The following is an 18,547-nucleotide window of genomic DNA, read 5'->3' as shown; positions in this document are numbered from 1 at the left end:
TCTACTAATCACGATAAGTATAATCGAATTTTGTTAAATGGTTTACAAATTTGTATTCCTCATTGTGATAAAATATAAACCAGCATGAACAGATGAAGTTAAAACAAAAGTTAAATGATGATTCACATCGCTCGTTGTTATGTTTATGGTGTTTTATTCCCTATCAAAAGATACGATAAAATTAAACATCTATAAATAGATTATTCTATTGAATTCCTCCTACCGCAAACATAACAAATGTTCGTGAATGAATCATCCATAAAGCATAGCAATAAAGATTACATTCGACTCTTTTCCTTCATGATTATTTAATTGCCTTTCTTCCATGAAATGACATCATTAGCGAATAACAAAACGGCCACTAGTTTCCCAAAAATACGCACTACGGGAAATGTCACGAAAAAAAAATACAAAAAATCAACCACCACGGCAACGACCAAAACCGACCGCTTACGCACATCATCATCGCGATCATCATCATTATCATCGTGCAGTGTGTGGTCGGAAAGTACTCGGCACTGCAGCGACACCGCAGCATTCGGTAACCGCCATGCGGCCATCGTAACCGGAAACGCTTTGGCCTACACCTAGTTTTGCGTGGAAAGATCACAAACATCAGCGACCGGTAAAAGTTGACCCGTTTCCGGCCACAGCGTGCATGGGGTATGTGGACGGGGTTGGGTAACACCCAACAACAACAACAAAAAGATGCACTACAACAAACTGCCCACATACATATAAATACTGTGAAAACATCAACCCCTGCTATCAAGCCCCCACGAAGCGAAAACGAATCACAGATTCAGTCCGATGACGACCGGCCACAGCTTGTCGGCAGACGCTGAGATGCTTAATTTATGTTGCCCGGCCCGAGAGACCCGCAAAACAGTGACAGCAGTGTTCGCGGTTATGTTTGATTGCACCCCTTCATACCAGCCCTGCCACCATCACTGAAAAACCTCCCCAACGAGTCTGTCTCCAGTGCAGGACAGAACACATTCGGAACGGAAGACATTGTTATGCTTTTCCAGTTTTATTTTCCACCAGCCCGACACTGTTGCGAAATCACCTTCTGACTTCTGTTCACCTGTCCAACAGTACGGGACGCAAAAACCACATAACAGAGCCCGAACTGCTCGAAACAATCAAAACAAGTACACACCACCTTTCGCCCCAAAAAGGCCTTCCCTCTACCTGATCCCTACCATGGGCCGTGACGCGTTGGAGAACGTTTCATAATTAAGTGAAAATCATTTCATTAGCATAAATCAATAGTTTAGAATCGGAAGCTTGCCGGCTGTCCGTCCCAGATGGTAAGGTTTTCTATGGTGGGGTGACCGAATTGATTAAACAACATTTGTCATACCAGTAGTGCCGAAGGAACCGAAGTGTGGGGATGCTAAATGGAATGATTGCCTAGCGGTAACGGTTTGCAAACCCTGTGTGCCAAAGCAAACATAATAAATAGTGCCTTGTTTGAACTTTCCAGGCGTCTTCTAATAAAGGTAACTGTTTAATTTTCTGTTATACTGAAACAGAACTAGAAATTCTATAAGAATTTTGGATTGAAATATAGAGAAAAAATGATATTCAAATTAAATTGTTTAAAATAAATTTTACTGTAATGATTTTCAAATTTTATACATATTGTAAATAACATTAAACATGTTTGGTTTATTGTACAAATGAAGAAGAAAAGACATTGTTAAATATCTGAGAGAAGAGTTTTGGCAAGAATTGTCAAGACATTGACAAGATATTGAAAAGCATTTCTAAAAGTATTTCTTATCCACAGATGCGTAGATAAATGTGTATATAAAAGTATAAAAGGAAAATTATAAGAACACTATAATTGATTTTTTAAAATATTATTTAAAACAGTACAGCAGTAAAGCAAGCAATTTTGCATTTTTATTAAATGTACGTTTTGAAAATATTTTTCCAGAACTCATTTTATTGCCAAGTGAATACTTTCAGCTCATTCATTACTCTGATTCGCCTCATCATCAAGTCAACAATTTAAAACCCTTACCTCAACAATTAGTAGATTGTGTACGCAGTTAATTACCATCTGACCTTCCAAATGATGTCTCTAAAGAGAGTAAGCTGCGTTGTTTTTTTTTTTTGTTTACGACACCTAATTTCGTTAATACTTTACCAGACTATTTACCCAACACAGCACCACGTGCCACCAAACGGTAACAAAAATTTGGAAAACGAGATAAATGGATAGCTGGGGAAACAAGAAGATGGAAGACAGAAGTTTGGTAGACGAGCACACCTTACGATGGCTCTAATACCCGGCGAAAATGTTCGCGTGGCGGTTTGTGAATTTTTCTCATTCATTTTCCACAAACGCGAACACTCTCATACATAATTCAACCATATTCCCGTAAACCTTAAACATGGTGTAGCATCAGCCCTACGGAGCTTCCTGCTTTGCTTCATCCTATCGTTGCCTCGATGCGTCCTCCCGTTACACTTTTTGGTAGCTTGTCACTGTGGTTGATCGACAGGCCCGAACCATGAACTGCGCATCGGATGGAAAATTTCACATCAGATGGAACATGTTTTTTTTTCGTTTCCTTCCTTCATCTGTCCCATCATCAAGGAACACTTACGTGGTAAGCTTAAAATATGAAGGTGGCTGATAATATGAACGGGCTTTGTAAAATTAGACTTAATGAACGGAAAATTACGTCTAACGTTCAACATTAGCCGGGCCAGTACCTGATAGATGGAAGCAATGTAATCCGCGGATTTTACCACCGATGGTGTATCGTCGGGGTTCATATTTTGCCCGATGCCCAAGAGAGATTTCGACCGAAAGCTCAATATTTCGAGGCTTCAGTAACTTTAAAAACTCGTAACGACTATCTTTGCTTGTGTACAGGAATATTTCAAAATCATAACCGCCTTTGCGTAGCTTACACTTATTATAATTAGCTTAATATAGACAGCTTATTATAGACAGCTTAATTAAATATTGTGACGACAGTAGCGACAGAGAAAAAATGATCCTGCTCAATATTATAATAACAATTATTGGATTAGACTTGACATTATCACAATTAGGATTGATGTAATGTTAGGGAAAGCATAGCACATGTTATAAAATAAAAATTGAGGTATGATCATATAAATAAGAAAATGTCCAACTAGCACTAAAATACAAAAAAAAAATCATATCACAAATCATCCACTGACAGCCATTAGCCTGCTGACGATGCACTTCCCTAACGTGATAAAAGCGAACCACTCACTACTTGACTCCTGACTGGAAAAGCTCACTCTGGCACATTCGTTGACGTGTCTGTCAATGGTACCGGCATGGACACGGACGACCATTAATCTTGCAACACAATCCCTGCTAATCGGGAACGGTTCGCGAATGTATGCCGGACGATATGCATCAATACGAGACGATAACTGTCAATTGGCCGCTGGTACAGTGGCGTACAAGGTTTAGGTTGAGTTGAGGAGGAGATTGTCATTAGAAGCATGTTTTGACAACTAGAGAGAGACAGCAAAAACTAAGCTAACGATTTGCTGTTAGATTTATCCAGATGAAGCTCCTGATAAGAAATTCGTTTCTTTACGTCCCTTTCAAAATGTATGAGAACCCTACGTGTATAAAGAGCTTCAAAACTGGAAGATATATTTTATAGAAACCATTTTTTCAATTTTTGTTTTAACTTTTCAACCCCAGAATTTCCATTCCCAACTAAATCGTTGTTGATCTTATTTCACTTTTTGAAATTTCTCCATACATTTTGAAGTAGAGATGAAGCGATAGAGGTAATTACGTTGGGATAAACGACCATCCTTAACTTCATGATACAGATCAAGACCCAAACCATGTCCTCAACATTTGTATCATCTATCAAATATCCCCAATATAATTTCCTGATATTAGCTATTCCAATAAATTGTATACCTTGACAATAACTCTACGTATAGTGTCTTTAGATCGTGAGACCGTATCTCACGTACACTCATTGCAGTTGGCAGATATGGGTGGAGAGATATGGACTCCTCCATCCGTTATACCATTGGTTACGACCTACCCGATAGACCTCCGTTCTGTTTCACCAGCGTCAGACTATGCATCCGGTGGTTGAGTAAATGCCGACAGCTGGTACGGGATCTCATGTTACAGATGATAACTTCATAATGCACTCGACCAAGAATGGGGATGATAGTTCTGCATAGCTTGAGTGGGTATTCCAGGCAATTGGCGTTCTTTCAGACTGGTTAGATGAACGGATCAACCAAGTCGTTGAGTGCCGATAGGATCTAATTATAGTAGTGTCTAAGCGGCATTAAAAGTGAAACCCATTGCTACTCTTCGAATAGGGAAAAGGCAATAGAGGCAATCACGCCTGCAAACATATATGAAACGATGTTTCTCAATGGTGACCAGATTCAACCATAGAAATGTTCAAGAGTTTGAAACCACTGTGTGGTGTCGTGCTAGGAAATGAAAAATCAACCAGCTGGTTTTATTTTAAACGCACAGCTTCAGACCATTCTACCGCCCAGAAAGCGCTGCTGGTGGTAGCAGTTGTGCTGCATATTGTATGACTTGATTTTCCTTTTTTTCATTTTTTGTGTCCAAAAAACCAGAACTACTTAACGTTTTCCTGGCAAGTCTGAACAACGATGTGGTTCTTCGTCTCAAATGAAAAAGGCAAAAAAAACCTTCTATCGTTGAAATCTTTCGAAAACGCAATTTCGTCGCAAGCATGGCGCCAAGATGTGATTGCATAAAACTCTTTCCAACACTTTCGGCCAGCGGACAAAAGCAAAACAGCAAAAAAAAGAACGTGCAACTTACTTTTCCACCATGGCTAGCATGAATTTTCCAGTTTTCCAGTTTTCCAGTGTAATAACAAAGCAACGGTATACGCGATCATCCGCTACGATATACAACACCGCGCCATGAATTTGTTGCAAACTGCTATAGATGCACGTTGCAGTCGTAAAAAATGTCGTTTCTACCGACAAAGAGAAACGTGCCCTTGTCTCATATTACGCCGGAACAAAGCAGCACACTTCCGTTTCTGCACAATATCCTGGACGCTGATCCTTTCCCGGTATGTGTGGTTTTTTTTTATTTTGTACAACCAACTCCAAATAGAAGAAAATTTCTTTTTGGCTTTCTTTTTTTAGCGATTGCAACGAGCCATTCATAAAACATGTCACTAGCGCCAAGCGCACCAGGTGACATCGTAGTTTGATTCTTTTACCCTTGCACATATTTTACTACCAAACATTGCCTCACTGTGTACCACACCAGCATTTGCTCCAATGATCAGTAGTCGCGATGGTCGCCCATATATGCCCGGATATTGAAACCATTAGCCGCTCGGTGCAGCGTGTGGCCCAGCATCTCCGAAAGGGGTGTGATTTGATGGAAAAGTTTTACACCCAACCCAGACGAACGGGTGTCGCGATTCAGAAGTCGTCTCACGGATGCAGATACGGGTTGCATCGTCCGCCGAAGGAGAGACATCCGAACGGAGCTAACAGCGTCTGGATGCTGGCCGAACATACTGCGAGACACGACACGGAATATGCATGTCTGAGGTGGGAAAAATATGGTGAATCATAAATTATGCCATGGTACTAGCGTCTGAGCACAGGCAAACCATTAGGTTGCGGTACCATAAAAGACCGAAGATGGAAAGAAACCGGCACTAGCTACAGGAAGGGGTTTTATTAGATTATGTTTTAGAACGTTCCCGATGTGATGATGGTAGCGATTGCACTGCACACGTGGAAGTTTGTATAAGATGGGAAGAAACAGGAAATATGAAAATGCAAATCATCGACCATCAAAACGGAGGTCTAATTTTACCATATCTTCCGGCTTTCCTTTGGCTGGTGCGTGTGATTCCCTGATGGTTGGATGCATAACGTATGCTTATCTGTCTTTTTTTATAAAGAAAATGAGGCAAGTTGTTTGCACAAGAGAAATCAGATTCAGAAGAATAAAGGTATCACAGCATTTTATGCAAACATGTTCAACCACTCAAATCAAGACGCAATGAGGTGAACGTGCAATTTTAAAACACAAATCACAACCACTTCGATGTAAACTGACAATTAGTTCCGAGCATAGAATCATCTGGGAACAATATTGCTTTAGGATTGGGCTCAAATTCATCGTAGCTTTACTACGTCTACCAAAAATATTGAATAAAGTCCATTCACTACAGCTACAGGAATGTCTGTCGCAATACCCTCGTTTATGGGTTTTCCGATAGCTCCCCAGATATTCCGATTCCTCTTCATTCAGCCTAGGCTTTATTCATGCTGCATTGGAAAACGTTCTGCACACTTTTTACAGATCAGCAATCTAGCGGAAAAACTACCGAATGGTACGTGACCGGAACACTGACGCCAGTCATTCGTTGGGCCAGAAATTTGAACAAGTTTAACAAAAAAAAACAGAACGAAGTCTATGCGACTATAGTCAATGTATCCCTAGAATGCCGTACCGTTGCTCAGAGCAGTCTGTTCTGTAGTAAAGTGTTATCATGCTGAAAAACGAAACACGAAACTACGAACTGATAAGAAACATATTTTCAAACTATAAAACGAAACCCTCGGAGAGATCGGGATTCTCCATTAGATATTCTATGCCACTTCAAAGCTAACTTCCACATAAGCTACCTTCCAAAAAGTTACAGTTAAATGAATGTTAAATAAAAACTTTAATTTATATACTCATCGACTTATCCCGAGCAAAAGCTACCCTTTTTTGCAGACTACACTTTCTCCCAAAATACTCCAATTTCACCATTCACTGGGCAAAAGCACTTTGTTTCCGGTGAATAAATAAACGTGTAGCATATGGTAAATATTTGCAGTAAGCTTCCCCCGATGGGAGGTAATCTACAATCCCGGGACCAAAGTGTGTCCATTGGCTTCAGATGTATCTAGCTTGCGGGGAAAGTGAGAGACTTCTCAAGCTGTATCTTACCAAGAATCGTAACCCTGATGCTAAGGAAACAATTCTATTTCTAGACGATTCTATTCCAAGCGGTAAGTACCAATTAATTAAATATAATAGACAGGTCTTGTCGCAATTGCGTAGGGAAAGTGAAAGGAAGCAAGAGAATTTACTGTAACGATGTGTATTTGTGGAAGTGGAAAAAAAACCTTTCCCAAGGACTCTCAGAAGGTTAGTATGCATCTGGTTCTGGTACCCATAGTATCGTAGATTGAAGATTAGCCGTTGCTCACCAAAGGTACGTTGGTTGTGGTTGAAGCTTTTCCTCTTTCGTAACGATTTTCCGAATGTCCTTGCTGATGAGCAGTAGCTCTCGTATGTTCTATCTTCTGTATCGCATTCCTCACTAGAGCATCCGAAGTTTGTCATTTCCCAACATCTGCAACACTTCCGACAGATTCGGACAGTTTGAACGCAGAACATATAGACCTTTGCGCAAATGGTCAGATCATCGGTCGGTCATTTATCATTCGATGATATCTGATCTATATGCGGTCCATTCCATTGCAACGGAAACAAAAAAAACAGATGTCTCATACAAACTTCAATCCCTGTGAGAAAGCCTTCTGCAATCGAGCAGACAAACTGCCAGTACGAAGGTGGAATGTTTAATTAGATCGCCTTGTTCGGTACCATGGTGCAGGGTACTAAGGGGGATAACATCGATGAACTGCGTATCGTCTAAATGCTTTCACCTCAGTCAAAGCTTCTACAGATACCCAGCACTTATCCAAGCACCCATAAATCAATTAATCCATGCCAGGCCTCAAACACCAATGCCATTTGTTGCCGGCACAATGTGAATTCGAAAGCTCCTTTGCGCAGTAAACGAACTATAAACCGATACCGCCTTACACCGCTTCCTTGCTCCATCATCCCATCACGAAGGGTGGACGGACATGTACATGTTTGCTCCCAAATGCTCACACGTTCGCTCGCACGCACCGAAGAAAACGTCAATGCGGCAGTTTCTTCCGGAACCGCTGGCAGGTCCTTTCGTGCGACGGAGTATCCCACGCAAAACAGTAACGCTGCGTATGGGATGCTGCGACAGGAGCTACTTGTTGCTTGCGAGCATCTGCAGCAATTCCAGTTCCCTATGTCGTATGCGGCTCGTTATCGCCTAACGACCTAGATTTGCGAAATGTGTCCACCAGACCTTCTGGCCCTAGCATGGCCCTAATCTATTATGCACGTGAAACAGTACTATGCAGAAGGTGGGATGCATACTAAGGCGAGGGAATTTTTATATATTTAATATCAAAAATATTAATCTAAATAGTTTTCTATAATACTTCAATAAAATAGCCATTTTATACTAAGTGCAAAATAAAATATATTCACATTTCTTGTGGTAACGCGAACGGACATGTGTCGCTATGTACCGCACTGTAGGAAGAAGGTCAAACTGGCACCCGACGGCGCAAACCAAAAACCGGAAACATCCAATGATGATAAAATTCAATGCGATACAGAAGGCGGGCAGCAGCTATATAGCAAGTGTCTAGGCAGCGGATTCCTACACAACGGAACAATTGTCTTTTATTTATAACGTTCCGTGCGCTGCGAAGCAGTTTTGTTTCTGTGCGGAAAGGGATTCATAGCAGAGATTTATCTAACCGTTCGAAAGGGCCTTGGATAACTGTGTTTTGCCGTCAAAATGGGTAGCATGCGATAAGGTTGATCGTTCCTGAGATGATTGGATGAGTGAAATTAACTAAATTTGTTCGTTTAATCACTAATTGTATCAGTTGTTGTATGGAATTATGATAACGTTAGAAAAGAAATACCAATTATTAATATTAATATCTTCCTAGCTCATAGTATAAGATTTTACGTTGGTTCCACCGAACTCATTATTTGGATAATCTATCATATGAATCTAAAGTCTATTTGCTTTTCGCTGCAAAAAACAACTGTCGAGATGAAATTTAGTCGAAACACCCCGAAACGTACCTCCACAATGGCACATGTGTCACATTTACACCACACAGCGATAATGCGTTGCAGATGGTTTTCGGCAACAAATTGCTTCTTGATGGACACCGCATGTGGCAAACTTAGCCGATTCCATCGGTCGTTCCCGTTATCACAGCGAATCGTCGAGTTTAAATGATGTAAAATTTTCAAAACGAAACTAAGTTCAAGTTCAATTTCTGTTGCCGTTTCATATTGCAATTTTTTTTTTGGGAGAGTGTAAACGAAAACGCGGTATACGCGGTACGTGCGGGAATCGTTAACTGAAGGCTTACCATCAAATTACCATAATATAATATCGTCTCGTATTGCGCAAAAAACCTCATCCAAGATACACACATGCACACACGATTTGCAATGCAGACAACGACGGCGACAAACGGCGCCACAGCATAAACCTCAGTACGCTTCGTCTCTCTTTACGCTGCACGACCTAAAGGACGTTCGAAAAGTCGTGCTTTATAGATGGTGAACGTCTTAGGAACACGAACTACCAAAGAACAAGAGCGCGCGGAGATATGTTTCGCCTGATAAAGTCAGGGCAACACATCGAGCCCTTTTTTCTTTCATTCACCAAACTGAATAGCGAACCGTACCGGCAGCACAAACAAAGCGAAAAAGAAAACATTATACATCGAGTTCCTTTTTATAATGCAACAAAACGAAAAAAAAAAATAACTGAACCACGGAAGTTCGTTCTCCAGCGGCACGCCAACGCCGATAGCATCGGAATCTCGGGCCAGCGCTCAAAACTGTTTGCATTTTCAGCATGGAAATTGTGCAATCAGTTTACAGCTTCCTTCTGCTTCAGTTCGCTCTGTCGCAGGTCCGTACCATTGGAATTTGACTGTGCTAACATCTTTGGGGTTATTTTTTGTTGTATTCGTTGCTTGTTTTGGGACTACATTCTGGCAACGCAATACCAGAACAGCGATAGAATAGAATGCATGAATTTTAGCGAGTAAAGTCAGCCACCACTACTCACCACGCTTGATGATGATGTTGAAGTAGATCATCGTCGACCGTTCTTATTTGTTCATGTTTTACAGCCGACGATGCAAATGCTATACGCGGGGGTAGCATGAGCGTAAAAGTAGAAAATCAAATTTCAACAGCTACGCTAACCAGCAATTCAATCAAACTACGCGTTCCCTTTCCTGGGGCGGATGCGAGAGGGAAGGTGCGAAAGGCAAAATTTATCTCATCCTGGAAATTCCATATTATCTTTTGGCGGAGCAGTTTTACTGGAAAATTACTGCCACAAACCGGGTGAAGGTATAAAATGTATGTGTGTTTAAATGTTAAACTTCGAATTGGCGGATCAATTTTCCGCTGTATTCCGTGAGCATTGTTGAATAATCCGATGGTTCATTGGGAAGTGTTAAACGTCTAAAGGAGCAAACAATTTCATCAAATTATGTTGGAATTTATCATCAGTAATCGTTGAAATTTATGGTAATATTTGGTAATGTCATTTCGTATCGCAAAATAACCCCTTTACAACGGGCCAGTTCTATGGTCTAGTGTCTCATTGTCTTATAGACTGATGATAGTAGATCGATCGTCTCTGTGGGCTCTGGTGCTCTTTAGCAAGGACTTGACTATTCAACCTCTTGAGGTTGTCTCATAAAGTATCCTCATGATATTTAAGCAAATCCCCAAACAAATGTTCAAAATACTTACCTTCATTTTAAGTCAGCATTTTATTTCCCTATAAAAACTAAAGTATGAGGACCTTAAGGATTGAATCAAGGGTTAAGCTGACAAAGACAAACCTGTTAAAAATTAAAAATTAAAGGCAAGAAATTAAGTCTGCCTGAGGAGCAAAATATCAGTTGAAGGTTGTCACCTTCTCGGGGTAGTAGAGGAGTTCTAGTATCTTTGTACGATCGTAACTTCGGATAACAAACCAACCCGTGGAAACTGCACTGGAAAACATGTTCAAAGTGCTCCACAAACTTCTACGATCCACAAGACTCCATCAAGATACGAAATGCAGCATATACTGCACCCTGACACTTCTGGTAGTGCTTGGACGAATCTTGGATACTTCTGACGAAGGACACGATTTTTATGAAAATCGAATGATCTTGAATACTCAAGAATGAATCGTAAGTGGACCAAAGAAGAATAAGATCCTCACAGGACGTTAACTAAAAATGTTTCGTATTTGATCGATAGATCTTTTGAGTGATCTCATGTGTGGGCAAGATGATCCAGATCTCATATGTGGCAAAGGCATGTTCAAGTAGAATAGTTATTACGAATATTTTGTCACTACTCCCAACTTTGTACTTTCATATTCTAAATCACTCTACGTATGTATATACTACATAACAAAAACACTCGACACTGGTGGTAAGAAACTTTTACATTACTTTGGATTGAAAAAAAGTGTTCATCTATGCATTTAACTGGTTTCTTCTTCGAAAGAAATAACTACTGCCTACCACCGGCCTACCAACGATGGAAAAATTTTCCCAAACTTATGAGGTCTAACAATTTGGTTAGATATGGTGAAGGCCCACATGATCAATGCAGCAAAAGTTTTCCATCTTTGCAAAAGCTATTCTCTAGAGTAAACGAAAAAAAGACGGGGAAAAGGAAGCACGCATGCACAAACTTATGAATGCCACATGGTTCCGGTGTAGGAATACACGAATAAACCAGGCATTCCGTCGGATCTCTACATGCGGTAGTACATCCCATCACCGTCCAAAAGTACACAGAGCCCCCCGCTCTGGGGATGCTGGAACAGGGTCTAATACACTCATCCACAAACGCAACGACAAACTTCATCGTATTAAGGAAGTGTGTACCATTACTACCGTTGGCATGTATGCCCATCCATGCATGAAATTCAATTTCCTTGTTGAAAGTTCACCATAAAGAAGTGGTACCGAATCACGTCGCCCCATGCGCTCTCAGCAACACTTTTATTTCCCTCGTGGTAAGAGTTTTTGCAGCAAGCTAGTTAGATTAATATTTGAAGGCCAACCTTGCACCGTACCTTTCGTCTAAAACTGCTAAAACCAAAATGCGAAATGAACAAATCCTGCAAGCGCTAAAGTGTGTAAATGCTAATCAGCACTTGGCGAAAGACTTGGCACAAATGCTACCAGCAAGTGGGTGAACTGATTAATATCCATAAATTTTGCGTCTGTCACGGACGTATCTTTCCACTTTCCACTGTGTGGTTTGGTAGGCTGCTGCAGAAGGCTGGAAAAATTCACTTGCAATGCCAAAAGCCAACTTTATGCTGGCGCCTGCCATGGCACATTGCAGACTGCTCATACCGTAATAGTTCACACTAAAATGCAAATAACGCAGCCGTGCAGTAGCGTGTTGTGGTTAGCAGATCAGCAGAAAGCTAAGAGAAAATCGAAATAAAACAGAAAATCTTCCAAAAGCAAAATATAGTTAGGATGAAACCAAGTACAAAACAAAACAAGATGCCAAACAGGCTTGAAAGCAAAGAAATGATGTTGCTTTGTATATAGAGTCATTTCACTTTTCTTCATGTCATACTTTTTTTTGTTGCATCTTACCATTACAGGCAATGTGAAATGATGGCTTTGCAATTCGGTTTGGTCATAAGATAAAAAAAACATCATTACCAGGCAGACTTCTTCAAATTGCAAAGGAAAACTGAAACAGCCGTGAAAACGGGAAACGCTCTACTCTTCTGTACTTATCGGTCGGTTGCAGCTATGGTAAGACGCGAAAACACTCGTACATGCTCAAGGACCGCATTTCAAATTATATCATTCCTACAGCCGAATTGTGCCCAGGAATGGAGAAAGAAAATGCAAATTTTCACCGAAAAAGTGTCGACCAAGTAGAGGATTCTTTTTTGTTCACATTTTTGGAAGGTATTTGCTTTTTGTGGGCATTTGCTGCATTATTTATTCAACGTACTTCAAACCATTTCCGGTTGAGAAAGAGAAGTGTTGATGGAAAAAAATCACAGCTTTCAAGCCACACAACGATATAGCTATTAATATTATTACTTTCAACTTCAAATTTGCAAAAAGTTTCATATAGTTGAAAATATATTTCTTTAAAGTAAATGAAAGATTTACCATTAACTCATATTATTTCGAAAACAATAAAGTTAAAAGTAAAAGTCACAAACGAACCAACCACGGCAAACCGTAAAACCATCGATCGTCTAAAAGCATTGATCGCTGAAATGAAATCAATCAAACTAGGAAAGTGGTGTGTAAGGATAAAGAGTTTCCTTGAAGGAAAGTCCCATTTACCTACTACCACCAGCTTCACATCCCTTTTGTGACATGCATGTCGCCGGGCTGCCTAGTGCGACGAGTTGTGACTGTTGAGCAAAAGCAAGTTTGTACGTCCCATTTTGCCAGGCACTCATTTTCACCGAAAGCATCTTGCACCAACGGACAAGACTATTCGCCGAAAGGAAAGTGAAAATTCAATTTAAAAGTCATCATTCACCAGGCACCAAGATGCGGTACCGTGAAGATGTTAGCAGAAGGGAGTAAAGTTTATTTCATACGCCTACGGACCTAGGAAAGACTAAACATGGCTATGGTTGATTATTTTCTTGAAACATTTCGTTGGGACTATGTTAGAAGAGAACAAGGAAAAAAGAAAGCGTCACAATCATCATGGTACGAAGAGCCGATAACATGAATGTTTTAGTTTTAACAATAAAAAGGATTTTAACTACATATACACCGCAAAACACTATAACTTCTGAACCTGGTGATATAATTAGCTAATGTTTTCGAGCGTTAGCCCATGATCACTAATGCCGTAAGTTAATCAACTCTTCAACCAATTTTATCCAATCACACTAAAACCCCCTCAAAAGGCTCGCCAGCTCGTTGCCCGTTGTGCTTTTGAGCAGCTTTGGAGTTTCGGCAAAGTTGAAGTCTCTATTGTGCAACCAGGATTTATCACATTCCTGTATCGCTACCCAGGGGCGGTTAGATACGGTGCGGTAAAAGCAATTTTCTTCGATAACCAACGATACCACCACCGACCAGGGATCTACCGCCGAAGGCTTGTCCTGTTTGCCCGGTATCCATTTCATAGCAACAGTCTCCCCCTCCTCAACCGGAACTCTCTATCTGGTGAAGGTGCAAATTTCTCGGAAATATTGGTTACGCTCACTCTACACCACAAACCGGCGGATAGGGAAGATAAAATCCGTTCCCAGTGACGAGTGTCGAAGGGTGCGAGTAAGATTCACTCGGTTCAAATTTTCACAACATGCAAAAGGGAATATTCTGTTTCGATCCTCTTGAATTCTGTTCATTTTCCAGCACACGTACGAATTGACGCCCTGTTGGAAAACTTTTGGGTAAAGTTTCAACGTGATTGAGCTACTTGGGAAACGTTGATGGACATCGATGAGAGATTTGCAAACACGGGAAGCAAGTGTAAAAGTTTCAGTGAAGCAGTGGAGAAACTATTCAAGACGAAATTTCTCAAATAGATGCCCAATAACTAATACAGCGGAAATCATCGTTTAAAACACAATTGATTGATTATCTACATTAGCTATAAACTGATGTACGAGGCTCTTTAAAGTTCGATTTCGTTACTGCATATCTCAACAGTTGGTGGAGTGTATCTGCATGCTTGTGGGGCAGAACTTACACTTGTGTCCACACAATATACACTAAGAAGCAAGACAAATAACGTTCGAATAACCCCATTCTCCCTTGATACGTGTCTTGCTTGGTTTGTTTTGATGCTGAGAATGAGTTTCATGTAAGCTGGTATAACACAAAAAGTGGTTCGATACGCTGGATACGTGCCATCGTCTAGGACACCTGAGCTTTGTGATAGCTTCGTGGTCGGAAATATTTCTGTTCAAAATGCCAACCCTCAACATGCGCATATTCGACGAGGAGTTGAGAGTTCTCGTGGTGCTGTATTATTTCCCCTCGTCTGATTTTTTTCCACTAAATATAATCTGGAAGAAAGAACATTCATGTGTGGAGAAAGCAAACCCTTAAAAGTCAACTGGAACGTAGGCTGTGCATTCCGGAAACGTTAGCTTGGTCGTGTTGAGTCTTTCTGGTGAAATGTACAAACCAAAAGAAAAAAAGAAAGACAGACAGACAAACTGGTTGAACTGACAAATATTCTGCCGTTCCAGGAATGTTAGACTGTCAGGTATGCGAAATATGACCTGAACAGTACAACTTCAAGACCCTGAACTGGAGCACGTTTCAGACAGCGTAAAGGTGAGGGAAACTATCTGCCATTGCTGTAGCGCGCCGTACGAAAAATGCTCAATTTCTACATGATGTTTGCACTGCCATCTAATCGTCCGTACATGAGAGAAATGGTGGCCCTCAAACATGTTCCACCTTCGCGAACGGGTGGCCTATACAAACATAGCCTCCGGAAAAGTGCAAAGGCTACAATAGCGTACTCACGACAAATGAGTAAAGGTTTTCCACCTTTGCGTACGTTGTATAGCTTTTTTTTTTGTTCTCCAATATCTCAACCCACCAAATAGACACAGCGAAGTACAGCGTTTTCCATGTCCCTGAGCAAGAGCACCCATGCACGGTAGTGCAGCTCTTGTTGCTCTCACAGACGCGGTGGGTTTTTCCACTGTACCATTTCACTCGAAGGCGAATGAACGGTCGCTTCATCTACCGGAAAAATGGAATGCTAACACTCGTGGCAAAGCCGCTTCTTGGCGGGTGAGTTTTCACAACTTGGCTACAATAGTTCGGCTTACCTTTCACGTTAGGCTACCATAGGTAGTCATACCTAGACATTCAAGTAGTGAGCCCGCACAGCATCGCGCCCGATGCATACGGAGTGTGCCCCGTTTGTTCTTGAACTTTTATAGTTTGCCACTCGACCTAACCGACACCACCGAACGAGCGGTCAGGGCCATTGTGTAGCGGCGGCAAGTTGACATGGAAACAAAATGTGATACTACGTACCAGCTCCTGGCTGGCAAACGAAAAACTTCACCTTTCACCTATGGAAAAAGGGCACTTTAATTTTTGTTTCGTTTATACCTACGGGTATAAACGAACGCTTGTGCTCTGCAATGGCTCGTATGAATATCCGTAGGCTTAGGTAGCTGCTAGAGTCACAGATAGTCAGCTGCGATTCCTCCTGCGGAGTTTCAACCAAGTTTCAAACGAACTCGAACCGAATTCTAAAATTCTAGCAACACAGCATTCATGCGCACCGCAAAATAGGTCGTAAAAGTAATCAACTTCATTCGCAATTATGTGCCACGGCACGTGGTTCATTTGCGTGCAAAAATGTCTGCGAGGACTTCCAACGCTGAGGAGGCACAAATGTAATCAAGATACCCACAACCCAGCCTAAAGCGTTACTCTCCATGTCGCGTATACCATCGGTATAATTTTACCGAAAGTACTGACGTAAGAGCTGCTCCAAAACTTTGCTCCCGCCGCGTATACGTCTACTCAGCATCTTCCGAGAAAAGTTCCTCCGAAATAGCGACCGTTCGATGAAGCGTACTCGTAAAACCCGGCACATCAACGCCACCGAAATGGAGGCCGGCATTCTGGGCGGCAGACAATTTTATTGTGCCCGATTATGGTGACTTTAGCTCGCTGTCTACTCATCGAAACTTATCCCACCGATTCCGAGACATTCTTCACCGCGCTGCAACAATGGCAATTCAGAATGGCAAACGGTTAAAACAATTGAGCAAAGCTAAGTGTCTATCGCCGACAAGTTCGTGAAGGCATTCCCGCCAACCATCATCAAAATTGTCGCGAGTTGTGGAGAGGGTAAATAGAAGTTGGTATATCCCCAACACAGCCTTTGCCATTTGGGATCATGAACAATAAAAAAAACATACACACTTCTTCATCGGCTCCATGGAATCTCTGGGCAGAAATGTGACTTCGTATGAACCAATTTCGAATTTATTACTTCCTTCGCTTCCGGCAGTAGTTTGAAGCACTTGCACTCGTCACAACCATCTCCAGCACCTGACAAACCGGCTGACATGACAAAGAGCAAAAGTTCGAAAAGTTCCACTTTATCCGCCGGCGATCGTTTATCGCAGAACGGTTGCATCCGTGGACAAACTCATTTTGCCGGGTTTTGAACCCAACCCAACCCTAAAGGCCGTTTAGTGTGACAAACTTCTCGCATAGAAAGTGCCGCACGAAGGAGTGAGGATGGTGAGCAAATTAGGCATCTCACCGAATGAAGTGAATTCAACCCATCCTTACTCAATTCAACACGTATAACTGATTTTGGGAAATTTGTGAATGAACCGAGAGTTTTATGACCGTCGGTGGCATTATCCGAGTTACGAGTCCACATTAATGTGATTGAATATTTGTTAATGTGAACTATGACGAGCGCTTTTAGACAAGAAATAAAACTTCTGGGTCACATGCCAATGTCCAGCTGAATGTATTTCAAAGATTGGTGAAAGTTTGCCGACTCTTCTCCTCCTTTTACTAGCTCGCCCATAGCTGATACACTCGGGAAAAACTCTAGGAACTATCATATTTTATCTTCAAAAATGTTCATGCATAGCTAACCGGAATGATGTACAATCTCCCCAGTGCAACATCCCCACAGTCAGAAAATTATACTCGCCTCTGGTTAAATGGTTCTGACACACTATACACGCCTTTTGGGACAAAGAAGGTCCCATTAGTAATTCGTTTTTGGAACCATATACATACTGCTGCCCTTTCAATGGCTGCAGCAGGAGGCTTTCTAAGCAATAGCTGTAGTCCCTCTAGCAAAGTTTGCACCACCGGTGAGAGACAAACGGCATTGCATGCTCGGAAAATTGGAAGCATTCTACTTTGCAAACGAGCGACGTTAGGCCACCCAGCACATAGTCAAAGTTTTCTGCCAGCAAAATTTTCCATAATGTCAGACCGGGCCCAGGATAGAAAAAAAACACACAGAAGTCAGCAAGTAAAGCATTGGGAGTTACTGTGTGCGTTCCAAACAATCCTTTTGCCCACATCTGCCAACTGCAGTTTGCATAGAACTTTTGGCAAACAGTGCACATAAATCAAATGCCCGAAAGGTCGACTGTGACATAAAAGGAAGTTAGGAAATGATATAAAAACAAAACTTTTTTCACAACTTTCCTTAACAGTGGAAAAAGGGCATATGTGTGTGTGTGTGTTTTCTTTTGTTTTTTTTTTACTTTTCTGCACACACACACGTCCATCAAATTACCTCTCATGCGAGCACTCAAAAGTTAGTCCCCAATGTAAAAGGGGAAACCAGCCTTTTGTTTTTCCGTCTTCTACACGATAAAAATTCATTTCTCAAACCTTTTTGTCACCACATCGTCAGCTAACCGTCTTCCCCTATGCCGATATCACCATCTGTTGCCGATTGTTGTTAATGACTTTCTGACGAAGGTGTGCTGGAAAACGGGGATAGCTCGAACGGGTTTCACACCCGCTGCCGACAACCATGTTTCCGAGGCAGCAATCAGAGAAAGATTCACAAATGTTGTTGAATTGAAAAATTGCTTCACGTACCTGTAAGACACAAGAAAGAAGCAGAAAGAGAGATAAATTAAAA

The 18,547-nt window shown here is 41.4% G+C and overlaps 1 protein-coding gene across 13 annotated transcripts in view; it reads right to left on the bottom strand.

Annotated features, from left to right (window-relative positions):
• The window catches only part of LOC125763086 (galactosylgalactosylxylosylprotein 3-beta-glucuronosyltransferase P), a 58,450-nt gene that overhangs the window by 9,665 nt on the left and 30,238 nt on the right, over positions 1-18,547 (bottom strand). Inside the window, exon 2 of one of the 13 annotated variants that reach the window (XM_049425893.1) lies at positions 18,292-18,504. The exons of the other annotated variants lie outside the window; for them this stretch is intronic. The gene's annotated coding sequence lies outside the window, so the exon portion shown is untranslated. The remainder of the gene's footprint in view (positions 1-18,291; positions 18,505-18,547) is intronic. 13 annotated transcript variants of the gene reach the window in all.

The sequence above is a fragment of the Anopheles funestus genome, chromosome 2RL (genome assembly GCF_943734845.2).
Source record: "Anopheles funestus chromosome 2RL, idAnoFuneDA-416_04, whole genome shotgun sequence".
Taxonomy (NCBI): domain Eukaryota; kingdom Metazoa; phylum Arthropoda; class Insecta; order Diptera; family Culicidae; genus Anopheles; species Anopheles funestus.
The sequence above is the reverse complement of the archived record's forward strand: the minus strand, read 5'-3'. Positions and strand labels throughout refer to the sequence as shown.